Source organism: Acinonyx jubatus, chromosome F2 (assembly GCF_027475565.1).
Source record: "Acinonyx jubatus isolate Ajub_Pintada_27869175 chromosome F2, VMU_Ajub_asm_v1.0, whole genome shotgun sequence".
NCBI classification, from domain to species: Eukaryota; Metazoa; Chordata; class Mammalia; order Carnivora; family Felidae; genus Acinonyx; species Acinonyx jubatus.
Genome location: NC_069394.1, coordinates 15,712,276 through 15,725,731, shown reverse-complemented (window position 1 = coordinate 15,725,731; position 13,456 = coordinate 15,712,276). Strand labels below are relative to the sequence as shown.

The 13,456-nt window shown below is 45.7% G+C and overlaps 1 long non-coding RNA gene across 2 annotated transcripts; it reads right to left on the bottom strand.

The window, feature by feature from the left end:
- Positions 1-4,022: 4,022 nt before the first annotated feature.
- On the bottom strand, positions 4,023-5,098 carry LOC128312772 (uncharacterized). 2 transcript variants are annotated; one of them, XR_008292462.1, is made up of 3 exons: positions 4,945-5,098; positions 4,627-4,862; positions 4,023-4,183 (listed from the first exon to the last, which is right to left on the bottom strand). It is a non-coding gene; the product is annotated as an uncharacterized LOC128312772 (long non-coding RNA). The 2 variants fall into 2 exon arrangements; XR_008292463.1 differs by having other exon boundaries at positions 4,627-4,847.
- Positions 5,099-13,456: the final 8,358 nt, after the last annotated feature.

Genomic DNA, 13,456 nt, shown 5'->3' with positions numbered 1-13,456 from the left:
GCAACTGAAAAACATCTAGTTATATCTAATTAATCAGAGGCATCTGAGTTTACCTAAAAATGGAAAATATTACACATTCTGCAAAAACCAACATTTCCCTATGTAAACATTTTACAGTTATTTTTAGTATACTCACAGAGTTGTGTGACCACGATCACAACCAATTTTAGAACATTTTCACCGAAGCGAATCCTTACCCATTAGCAGTCACTCCCCACTTCCCCATACCTCTCCATCCCCAGCCCTAGACATCTACTAATCGATGTTCTGTCTCAATAGATTTGCCTATTCTGGACATTTCATAGAAATGAAATCATGCATTGGCCTTTCTCGTCTGACTTCTTTTACTTAGCATACTATTTACAAGGTTCATCCATTCTAGCATATTTCTGGACTTCATTCCTTTTGTGGCTGAATAATATTCCATTGTATGGATATACCACACTTGTTTATCCATTCATTCGTTGGTGAACATTTGAATTGTTTCTACTTTGACTATTATGAATAAAAGTGCTATAAGTATTCATGTATGAGTTTTTGTGCTGACACATGTTTTCACTTCTCTTGGGTATATACTTAGAATGGAATGGCTGGGTCATACTGAAAATCTGTTTGTAACCTTTCGAGGAATTGTCAGACTATTTTCCAGTAAATGGTTTTTTATTCCATGTAATTCGTAAGGTTTTTCACAACATGAATTAGCTCTGATGAAGTCAATGTCAATCTATTCATGACAGTGCTACCATCTGTCTGCATCAAGATTTGGCTGCTGTATCATCCCCAACTAGTCATTGGTTATATGGTAAATTTCTCTGTTACCTAGCATTGCACCCACAGCAAATTGTTTATTGATCCTTCCAATAGCATGATTTTAGAAATTTTAAAATTTGTTTTAGAGCAATCCCATTGTTGAGATGTTTCTAGCATTAAGACTTCCAGGTAAACAAAATTCTACTGTAGCCAATTAATAGTCTGTCTAAACATCTGTCACTCATAAGTATGGCTAGCGGTAGTCATTACTGAGAATTCATTAACCCTAGATTCACCGATAAGGCCAAGATTCTGCACCTGCAAAGCTGAATTCTGGTTTGTTTGGACAGCAGAGAATATAAAATGACACAGGAATTAAGAGTGCATTGCGGCAAGATACTAAAGACATCTATAGTCTTTGCTGTGCCCACTTCGCACATTTAACTGATCGGGGTGGCTCAGGGCTTCCTCTCTCCAGCAACACCACAGGCATGCCTACAATTTCAGGAGGTTTTGCCAAGGCAGATGCAAGCTTCCTTCTCCTATGTCTCGAGCTTTTCTTTAAATCAACAGCAAAAACAGGGGCATGGGAGACCTGTCTTTAATGTGCTAAGGTAGATTGGGCACGGTTGTGGAGTCATAGAGATTTAAGTTCAAATCCTCATGTGTCCATATGACAGGTGTGTCCATGAGCAAATTACTTGACCTGCCCATGCCATTGATAAAATGCAAAATATTCTTACTTCCAAATCTTAAATATTAGAGATAATGTAGTTACTGAGCCTGAGCTGTAACAGACACTCAAAACGGGGTGTGTGTGTGTGGTTCTTAACCAGACTGCTGGCTTTGTTTGGGGTAACAGAGGTGAATTTCGGCCTCTGAGCCGGGAGACATTTAATCAATTGTTTCAAAGCAGTTCTGTCTTGTTTACTTTTAATAATGGGTTTGTTTGCTTTTAATAATAAGACCCAGACCCAGCCCTTCTATTTTCTGAAGCTTGTGAGCAAATGAATGCTTGTGAACTGAAGCTCGGCAGCAATCTCTGCAGCCACAAGTGGCCAGCGGCCACAGGCAACAAGTGAAAACAGGTTGTGCGCAGGGAAACGTTTCATTTGCAGAGGGTAATGATATTTACCTGTGATCCTATCCAGTAGCTTCAAAGGTGGTGGCAAGCATTACCTAACTAATGAGCACGACACCCCGTGGGCCACTAGCCCCAAGGCAGGAATGATGGTATGTAATATCTTCCCAAGGATGCCCATCAGAAGAGAGAAGGAGAAGAAAAAACCTGTCCACCTGAGCTTGACTAGCTGTGTGATCTCCGGGAAGTCAGAGATCCCTTCTGGGCCTCACTTTCCTCATTTGTAAAATGAGAGGGTTGGTACCTTCCAGGTGATGTTAAAGGTGTCTTCCGTGTGACGGTGGCTGACCTTCAGGCCTGACTTTAGGCTCACTCTCAACCTTTGTTGGCTTTACATATATAGGTGTTTATGTCTGTCTCTGTGGGTGTATATATGTTTATGTTTTGGAAGCAGCTGGAAAAAGAGATGAGGGAAGAGATGGGTGCTGTTTGCTCCAGGCGGTGACTTAGGAAGGCATTCCCAGAGAAACGAGAAAATTGGAGCGCCTGCGTGGCTCAGTCGGTTGAGCGTCTGACTTTGGCTCAGGCCATGACCTTGGTTTGTGGGTTCGAGCCCTGTGTCGGGGCTGCTGACAGCCTGGAGCCTGCTTTGGATTCTGTGTCTCCCTCCCTTTCTGCCCCTCCCCTGCTCATGCTCTGTCTCTCTTTCTCTCTCAAAAAATAAATAGTAAACATTAAAAGAAGAAAATCACCTCCCAAATGATGCTTCATACCCTTCCCCCACTGCCTTGGACTCCTGGACTCTCCCTATCACCTTGTCTGTCACTAGACAAGCAGAAGGAAGCACAACCGTGAGCTTGTCTCATCTGCAACGGGGGCACGTCTTCCCCCCAAAACTTGTTGTTTATATTTATTTTACTCTAAATCTATTTTAACCTAAACATATTGAAATAGGAGAGACCTACCCATCATCTCACACCTCCTATAGACATGTATTTTCTAGAACAAATTCAACCCCAATCATCAAATGGAAACAGATTTCCACATAGTTGTTCCCCATAATCTAAATTTTTCTGATAGGGAGCTTAATACTTCAAATGGCAACCAGTCCCTTGTTGGTCATAGCTATTTATTTGAAATAAGATCTTTATCCTGAGTTGGATTCTTTTCCCTTTGTTGCAGTGAATGTTCTTTAATTCTTTTTTTAAACGAAAAAAATTTTGGGGGGCGCCTGGGTGGCTCAGTCGGTTAGGCATCCAACTTCAGTTCAGGTCATGATCTCTCGGTCTGTGGGTTCGAGCCCCGCATCGGGCTCTGTGCTGACAGCTCAGAGCCTCGAGCCTGCTTTGGATTCTGTGTGTCCCTCTCTCTGCCCCTCCTCCCCCCCCTCCCCCCACGCACACACTCTCTCTCAAAAAAATAAACATTAAAAAATTTTTAAGTAAAATTTATTTAAAAATAAATTAAAATTAATAAAAAATTAAAATTAAAAAAATATTTTAATGTTTATTTATTTTTTTGAGAGAGAGAGAATTCCAAGCAGGCTCCACACCATCAGTGCAGAGCCTAATGTGGGGCTCAAACCCACGAACCGTAAGAGCATGACCTGAGTCCATACCAACAGTCAGACACTTAACAGAGCGAGCCACCCAGGCACCCCCGCAGTGAATTTTCTTAAGGTTCTATAATCAATGCACCGTCTTTCCTTCAACACCATCTCCCAGAGGAGGAATGTAAATAGCCACACAATTTACATACATGTTAGCCACTGGGTCTCAATAACTTATTATTATAGAAATTATGTATATTATATAAACTATATTCTCTATATATTTATATGTTCAATTCCATAATATAGTTTCTGCTTGTAGTTTAATATGTATTGTAATATATAAAAATAATTAGAAAACTGGATTAATTTAGAAAAAGCAGTTGTCTCAGGGGACTCATTCATGAAAATGGAAAGATCTTTTATCAAGTAATTTCCCCCCAGGGGGCCTTTAAATAGCAATCTCCCCCATTTTGATTCCATCTGTAGCAATCCCATTTAGCTGCATTACTGGACCACCTCATTGTGTAAAGGAAGGTAAACTGTATTGGTAACCATTTGGCTCTCTGTTTTTTATTCCCAACTTGCTACTAATTCATTTGGCCATTAATCGGGCTTCCCCCCCCCCCCCCCCAAGGCCATTTGATCTGTTTGCAGGATAAGCAGGGAGTTAGGGCCACTCCTCCAGCTGTGATGGTTTTCCAGAAGCACACAATCCAAAGGGATATTGTAACAGAAATGATTCATTGAATAGCTCCCTCGAAAATGATGTGCCACTCTAAAGACCTCACCTAGGGGCCTGGCTGAGAACAAAGCCAGGAAGAAAAAAGAAAAATTTTTTTGAAAGAGTCCCATTAATGGATTTCTTAAAGTGCTGGATGCATGATAGACAATAACATTTCTATAATTTTGGTAATACTCACTTACATTTGCGTGACTCCACATGGTTTATGGAGCATTTTCACAAATATTGTTGCGGCTCTCACAGTATCAGAGTATCAGAGAGGAGGTGGGGTGGTAGGGGGTGGGGGAGTGGGGTGAGGGTAGGTGGGGGTGGGAGAGAGTGGGGGGACGGCTCTGAAAGTTCTCAGCTGGACCTGAGTCCCAGGAGTGGCAGCAGACTTGGTGCTCGTGACTTCCCAAAGCCACCCGGCTAGGAAGTGGCAGAAATGGCACTAAGACCCAGGACTCTAATTTGAAATCTCTTTTAACCGCACCATCTCCCGAGCATCACAGCTAAAATTACCTTGTTGGACTCTCTTACTCAAGAGAGAAGGGCACACCGACTTGGAAGTATCTGGCCGTTGGGGGCCCAGAAGTCCAAGCAAGATGGCTGGTCACAAAACACATCTGAGTCCCATGAAGCATGACATTATTTTCCGATATTTTAAAGAAGTGTGTTCCTTTCTGTGGGGCCTTCATGGAATTTACTGCACGAGGTCCACACATCCTTATGAACCACCAAGCCTATGCAAAGAGAGACTGAATATGCAGTGGTCAGATCATATAAAAAAATAGAAATAAAACCTTGAGCCAAAATCTGCCCAGGAAACACATCTTTTACCTGCCCTTATCAATAAACAACCCAGGTGGCCGGTCTGCCCTAAGTCAGATTTGCTAGAAGACAGATTGCTATCTCTAGTGGCAATCCAGGAAGCGAAACAATAATTCTGTAAAACTTGGCCCCAAGTGTCTAGAACGTGATTGATAACGGATACCTCCCGTATTTCCCCCCTCCGCCTCCAACTTGGGACCAATCAGAGAGAGCTACATGCGCACTCCTAACCAATAGGATTCCCTGCTTCTAGTTCGCCCGCCTCCAGCTTCCCAACAGTCTCCAATCAGGGCATACCTAAGGCTGATGGGGGGGGGGAGGGGGGTCCTTCCACAACCAAGCTCTCCAACTTTCTGCCTGCCTGTCCTGTCCGTCTCTGCCAAAATGCAAGTGACAGCGGCCGACTTTCTTATGATCGCATATAAATAGCTTTTTGCATTTCTCATTTGGTTGGTCTTCGTTTATTTGCAGGGCATATATGAGAGATGTAACATGGCTCATTCATACACACACCACTTCCTTCAAATATTTGCAGTGGCTGTTGCGATGTGGGTCCTAGACCCTGCCACCAACTGCACATCTAAGATTAGTAGATTCGTTCTTTTGTTTGTTTGTTTTGTTGTTTTTTAAGATTTTATTTTTAAGCAATCTACACTCAAGGCGGGGCTGGAACTCACAACCGCAAGATCAAGAATCGCATGCTCTTCCGACTGAGTCAGCAGGCGCCCCTCGATCCTCTTTCTGAGTGTTTCCAACGCACAGCTGTCTTTCTCCTTCCTAGTTCTCGGTGTCCTTTCTTGCTCAAGGCTGGGCCTTTCAGCCCCTCTGGCCTGCAGTAATAATAAACATAGCAGCCACCATCACAACTAAAACACCCTGACCTGAATGGCAGGCTCTGTTCTGCACACTTCATGTGTATCATCTCATGTCAGCCTCTGGCTGACAAGTATACCCCCTGCAACGTCAGTGGTATATGGGCAGAGGCCACAGCTGCCTGTTCCCCACTGAATTTCCAGCACCTACTTCAATGCTTCGTACATAGTACATGCCCAGCAGGTATTTGTGGAATGAATGAATGGCTTTTGTCTCATCTGTACAGGGCCTAACAAAACATTTCATACACATTGGAAGTTAATACTATTCGATGCCCTGATTGAGTGTGTTTAATTTTCTCCCTAGTTACTGTTAACAACCAAAGGGAAAGGCTTTACTATACACAAATAGTAGTTCGTTTGCCCCGTCCCCATCGGACTTTTGTTCGTATTTACCTGACGTCTAGTCATGCCTTTTGTTATACTTTGACATTGTTATATTTTGACGCCTTGTTGGATGAAAAGGACCATTTGTTTCCATAGGTGCTAGGGAAAAAAAAGAGAGATCATTTGCTCCTTTCCCACCCAGATCTATATCCATCATTTGCTCCTGTCTCCCTTTGGGTGTGTTGTTTTTACTCCTCAATTAATGGCTCTGCCATGAACACTTCCAAAGAGCCATCACCTGTGGGTCCCCTTACCCTCTCTCTAGAGCTCACCGACCTCTCCTTGACACCATTTACCGGAGGTGGTACTGAGTTTACAGCCTCCTGATCAGCGGCTCTATGAACCCAATTCGCACACACTGAATGCTGTGGGATCCTGTTCGCTGCTGGCAGCTTTTTTTGGGTTGTTCATTTCCCCCGCATGGCACTAATAGCTTTTTCAGACATCTCCAGGGACGTGGACTATTTTGCATTTGTAAGCCACCTTATGGAAAGGACCTGCAGGTCTGAAGTGCCCCGTGACCACTTACTCAGCTGGAGACGTGTCAAGGCCTCGTTCACCGGAAAGTGGAAATGCGTGGTAAGTGTGACATTGTGAATGTCCCTGTGGCACTGGATGTTCACGCAGGACTCTGGCGTGGCTGAAATAATGTCAGGAAAATGGAGTTTTACTGATTCAAAGGATTGTTCTGCTATGTCTTTAAAGTAGGGTGGGGGGCTTAAAAAGGAAGTGCAGTTGTGCAGGGGCAGGCGAAGAGGAAAGGAAGTGTTTAGTCTGAAGTCTGGAAGATTTTGCCCTTCCAAAGCAGGGCAGGAGATCCACCCAAACCCAGGGTTATCATCCCCCTATGCCTCCATCCTGATCATCACGATGGCAGGCTGAGAGGAGTTTCCAAACTAATTTGGGCACCTTCTCCGTGCCAGGCCCTTTCCCTGTTTCACTGTCACAGGATTGCTCTGTGAGAGTCGCTGTGGCCTTAGTTTGTACTTGGGGAAAGTGATGCACAGGGAAATTACACAACCTGGCCAATGTCATACTGCTAAGTGATGGAGTCACCAAAGCTAGGTTTTTCCCTCGGTGCCACCCACACGCTGTCAATGACAGGCAAACAAATGCCAGGGACCATGACAATAAGGACCTGTTGCATTTCCTCAGTCTGGTAGACGGTACTCTTTTTGTTATTTGGGGGATCGCCCTGGCTGCGTCCCCTGGGCATCTAGTGGTAAAATTCCTTTCAAACAACAAGGAACAGTGTATTCTCCTGTAGGAAGCTGAATTCTCTCTGACATTCTCGGTGGGGAATGTTGCCCCAGAAGATAGAATTGACGGTGGGCACTGCAGGGAGGAAAAAAGACAGCAGGAGGAGCTGGCCAGAGACCTGAGTCATCATGGGTGCTAGACCACAGAAAAGCCTGACGAGGACCCGATATTTGTTTGTTTCCATGACTCCCCACCCACCCTGGCAGAATGAGTTACCCTAGCGTGCCCCCTTAGCCTCTAGGCATTCTTTTCACTCTCAATAATTTGTTGAGTGTTTGGGCATGCTGGTGTAGAGTTAAGATTAGGTCCTACTGCACACAATAACATAAACACACGCAGTGGCTCAACGAAGGCAGAAGTTTCTCTTTCTGTTGTGTAAAAGTCTACAGGCTGGCTGTGCAGGACAAATATGGCGGCTCCGTGGTGTCATCAGAGACTCAGGCTCTGTCTTTCTGCTCTTCCCTCCCAGCTGTGGCTTCTTCCTCAAAGCCACCTCACAGTCCAAGATGGCCGCCGGGGCCCTTCACAGGATCAAGAGAGGGGTCCTTCCCAAATGAGTCAGCTACTTTAAACAGCCTTCCAAGAAATCCCAAATAATGCTTCCACTTATATCCCATCAGCTGGGATTTATTCAAAGGGTCACATTTGGCTGCAGGAGCGGCTAGGAAGTATTGTACTGGGGGGACTGCTGGACACAGATATGTGCAATTAAAAATGAGGAGTTACGGGGGCGCCTGGGTGGCTCAGTCAGTTACGTGTCCCATTTCGGCTCAGGTCATGATCTCGCGGTTCATGGGTTCAAGCCCCACATCGGACTCTGTGCTGACAGCTCTGAGCCTGGAGCCTGCTTCGGATTCTGTGTCTCCCTCTCTCTCTGCCCTTCCCCCACGTGTGCTCTGTCTCTCAGTCTCAAAAAAATAAATAAACATCAAAAGGAATTAAAAATGAGGACTTTCTAATGGGAGAATGGACATTATAATAGACCAGGAGTCAGTAAACTATGGCCCGCAGGCCCAATCTGGCCCACCGCCTGGTTTTGTAAATAAAGTGTTACTGGAACACAGCCAGGCTCATTCGTTTACATATTTTCTACAGCTGTTTTTGTGCCAACTACAGCAGAGTTGAGCAGTTGTGATGGGATACACCCTGCAAAGGCTAACTATTTACTATCTGACACTTTACAGAAAAAGTTTGCTGATTCCTGGAAGAGACAATAGGCAGCTTGTGGACAAATAGCCCACAGCCAGATACTGGGCTCTGCACCGGGTGCATAGATGCGGGTTCTGTCCTCAGGCAGCTTATCGTCCAGTGGGTGAGACAGCCAAGGAGACCTCTAATTACAATGTGATGTGAGGACTAGAACAGAACTCTGTTCAGGCTGTTGAACCATGTACAGAGCGACAGAGGCAGACCATCTACAATGGACTGCAGAGACGGGAGGTCAGGCAAGCTTTCCAGATGAGCTTGAAAGATGATAAGCTGGAAAAGAGAGAGAGGGAGGAATTCCAAGCAATGGGAAAGCACATAGAAGCGAAATGCCCAACAGGACGCATTCTTCCCTCTGTATGTCCTGGTTTTCCACGAGTCTATTTGCTCCAGGGGTGACACATCTTTGCCTCCCCAATTGCCAGGGCTGTGTGTGCATTGCACCCAGGTACACGGCACCTGCATCTTGCACGTACTCATCAGTTAGCTGCTCACATGTTAGCATCATCTGCAATCCCATTATCCTGAGTCCTGGGGACCTTGGCCCACTGAGCCAGAATTTAGCGTGTGAGCAAGGGACGCCGAGTTCCAGGGCCAAGTTCAGCAATCACCAGATAGAAGCAAGGTCTCTGAATTAAAACCTCAATCCCAGGGGTGCCTGGGTGGCTCAGTCGGTTATATGTCCAACTTTGACTCAGGTCATGATTTCATGGTTTGTGGGTTCGAGCCCCAAGTCAGGCTCTGTGCTGACAGCTTGGAGCCTGGAGCCTGCTTCAGATTCTGTGTCTCCCTCTCTCTCTGCCCCTCCCCGACTCGTTTTCTCTCTCTCTTGCTCTCTCTCTCTCTCAGAAAAATAAAATAAACATTAAAAAAAAATCCTCAGTCCCACCATTTCCTACCTTGCATGGCCCTGGGCAAGTGTTACGACGTTTCTTCATCTTTCATAGCAATGGGAATTGTGTCACGAGCATGTACAGGGTTCCTCAGTCTCGATGCCCTTGCCAGTTTGTACTAGACAATTCGCTGCTACGAGGGACTGTCCTGTGCATTGTGGGGAGCACAGCACCATCCATGACTTCTACCCACTAGACACCAGTAGCATCTCCCAAATTGCGACAACACAAACTGTCTGCAGACATTGTCAAGTGTCCCCTGGTGCTGGGGGGGAGGGAAGGCCCACATCGCCCCTGCTGGAGAACCGATGAGCTAGTAGCAAGGATTAAGTGAGATAGTGCATATATTATGTGTGTAAGCAGTCAGTATGGCAACTCTAATCATTCACATCACTGGTGTCCGGGAAATGTAAGCCGAGAGAACAAACACACGTCATGCAAGAACAAAACTCTCACAGAAGCAATTTCTGGTTTCAGGCTGGCAAACTCAAGAAAGGCAGTCTTAGCTGTGATGAACAACATTTTCTGTGAAACCCACCTGTTGTGTGTGGCATTATGTGAGGAATGTTGCCCAAGAGGCATTATCAAGTGAGCCGCCAGCGACATCCATTGTCTTGTTGCCTGATTTTGTTTGGGGGGAAATACCCACCTCTGCTTCCAGCCCTGTGCTTCTCATGAAGGTGAGCCCTACGTTGGCTCCCAAGGTGAATCACAGGCATAAGGGTCAAGTCTCTTGGGGAAGTCTATTCTCCTGGTCACCGTTCTTAGTCCAGGATTGGGAACAGGACTTAAGCCAGGACCCAATCAGAAAAATCCCAGGGGTTTGCTTGGACAACTCTGAAGATGGACTTGAACGTGCCAGGTCGTGAACTCTAGACCGTAGCCGGGAACGGGGGCCGTGTCTGAGAATAAGGCTCCCACAAGAAGGAGGGCAGAAGTAAGCAGCGAGACGAAGAGAAGTGGAGTGCTCTGATTTTCGTCTCAACTCCTGTACTTGGCAATTCCTGAAACCCAATTTTTTCACCAACTGGTCCCGTTCTTGAGCTAATAAATTCCACATTTGCTTGTTCGTTTGGGCTAGTTTTTCTGTCCTTGAAACAAGATCCCCCTGTCTCAAACGATCCTGGATCCTGATTATGCTAAGAGCAAAACACTTCATGAGTCTCTGCACAGTTTGAAAAATAGGCTCCAGCTCATTTCTCTGGAGCTCTTTCAGCTCCGCTGGTCTCACTGTGCTGGTTTTGCCTCTAGGCCGGCTTCTCTGGTAGCAAAAGTGGGGCAGTGGTTCCAGGTTTCACGGATACATGCCACCAGGAAAGAGAGGGGAAGACATTTCTCAGTTTGAAACCCGCAAATAGAAGTCCTGGGCTTCTCTGTGGTTAGACCAGGTGCTCAACCTTAACCCGAGGTGACGAGCAGGTGATCTCCTTGGTTTGTAGCCTAAAGCTAGATCCACGGGGGCTGGCTCGGTGCCATCCAGGGCTCAGAACCGCTACCCACTGGGAAAAGGGCATGGGTGCTGGGAGGCATGCTTGTGGCTCACTTGAAAACAAGAAAGTAATATTAAATGTCAACTAACATGTCACCTTTGAGTGGCACCTTTCAGGTTTTTTTGTCGGATGTCAGTATTCCTTTTTCTGGGCTCTTTCAGGATTTGTTTGTCAATATATCAGCAATTACATTCTCTGTGGTTAAGAGTTGCTTGCCCAACATCTATTTTCCTTGCTAGACAATTTGGGCAGGGAGCAAATCCAACATTTTTTCTTTTCCTCAACATAGCCCCATACTCAGTGGAGGCTTGCTGTCTGTATTTGTTTGTTTACCATATACTTTGGCTTTATTTTACTCAAGATTTCCACGAGGATTATGCCAGTAGTGATCTTTCTGGCACCAAGGGGCTCCCTTCTGAATCAGAGACATGGCCGATAGTTGTGCCGATAATGGGAGCCTGTTGTTTGTGAGAATTTTTTGATTAGCAACACAACTGACCTATCTGCGCTAATCTGCGCAGTCCAGAACTTCAGCCCAGCTTTGAAAGGCTAGATCTGAAATGAGGCAGAGGTGTATTAACTAAGTACACTGATTGCTTTCATTTACCAGGTGTTTTATTTTGTTATTGGTTTCTCTCTCTCTCTCTTTTTTAACCCAATTAAATTTGTTCCCCTACAAAGTAAGGGCAAAGAATCTCAAGCCCAGCTTGCCAAGAGTCTAACGAAACCTCTGAATTGTATATTCCAGGACTGAAGTTCAAATCTTTCCTCCAAACTTACTGGCTCTATAACCCTGAAAAAGTTCCTTTATCTGTATACACCTCCGTTTCCTCATCTACAGAACAGGGATAATGGGATTAACCACGTTGTAGAGTTACTGGGAAAGTTGAATGACCTAATGTCCGTAAGTCTAGCTCACAGGAAGTGCTCGGCAGGGCTAGCTGTTAATGTGATGGCTCTTTTTATCCTTGAGTGTGCGAGTTCTGACAACTCAGACAAACCGACCAAGGCAGCATCTTCTTCATTTGTGAAACAGGACAAGAGCCCCTCACCACCACCGCCCCCCCCCCCTTACGAGACTGTCTTGAGGAGCACGTGGTAGGTGTCGACTCAACGTTAGCACCAACTGACTTCCACCCATGCTCATCCCAGTGTGGAATGGGTGGGAGGGCACCCTCTGTTCCCCTGCCCCTCTCATCCGTGGAAGAGGCATTTGAAACCCTAGAGTTTGTTTTACAAATAATTAGGAAACTAGGGCAAAGAAACCCTGGTAGGTGTTAGAGCGACATTATGGTTGAGATCTGATAGTCGCAGACCAAGCAATGCAGCTTCTGTGGTTCCTGTTTCAACCACTGTCGACCACATTGGGCTTTCAGACAAATCTGCGGACAGTAAGGCTGAAACTTTAGTTGGAACAGGAGAGGGAATGTACGTGGGCAGCTGCAAAATGTCCTGACTTATGTCTATGAAACACACTGCTAGCCAAGGCAGGGAAACCCTGACGCATTTTTGTAAGTTGTTGAAGTCTTTTCCCTCTTTGGAACCTTCCAGCTACCTCATGGGCTTCTTTTTCCTATATTGCAGGCTACTGTTTAAGGTAGCAGTTGGCACGTTTGGAAGCTACTAGCCTGAAAACGATTCACAACCTGAAATACCCCCTTGGTTTCCAGATAGTAGCTTATGCATTAATGGGTGTATTGGGGGGATCAGAGGGGTCTATACTCTATCTTACTATTCATTCCTCCACCCCAACCCCTAGCACAATGCCTGATATAGGCTCCTGGCTTAGCTGATGTCTGATAGGTGAGTGAGAGAGGAGGAAGTCACTAAATTAAATAGATGAATGCACAAATGGGAAATCCTGACCAACGGTGTTTATAACCTATTGATGACCGAGAATTTCCAGACTGGCTGGAGACCTGCTTTGACATTTACCGACTTGTACTTATAGCAAGACCAAGGGGGAACCTGTTTGGGTGAGTTGATTCCAATTTTCAGTTAGGATATTGAGTGGTGTCAGCCCAGGCAGAAGGACCATATTCCTGTGAGCTTGTGTGTATAATTGGCGAGTGTCCAGGGCTAGTCAGTTCAGCTTGGGGACAGGAGCACAAAGCCCCTGCTGCTGAGCCCCTCTGTGAAGTCACCGCATTCTGGTTAGGCATCATGACATTATCCCCTGGCCTTCCCATCACTTCATGCTTAGGAGAATTCCTGTCTTTTGTAGCCTTGTAGAATACAGGCTTGGGGAAGATTGGATCTGGAAGGGGCCAATGTTTATCCACCAGGCCCACTGGCCATCAGCGTCAGAATTACCTGGGATACTGGGGCGTTTGGGTGGCTCCATCGGTTAAGCATCCACCTCTTGGTTTGGCTCAGGTCATGACCTCGTGGTTCCTGACTTCAAGCCCCACAT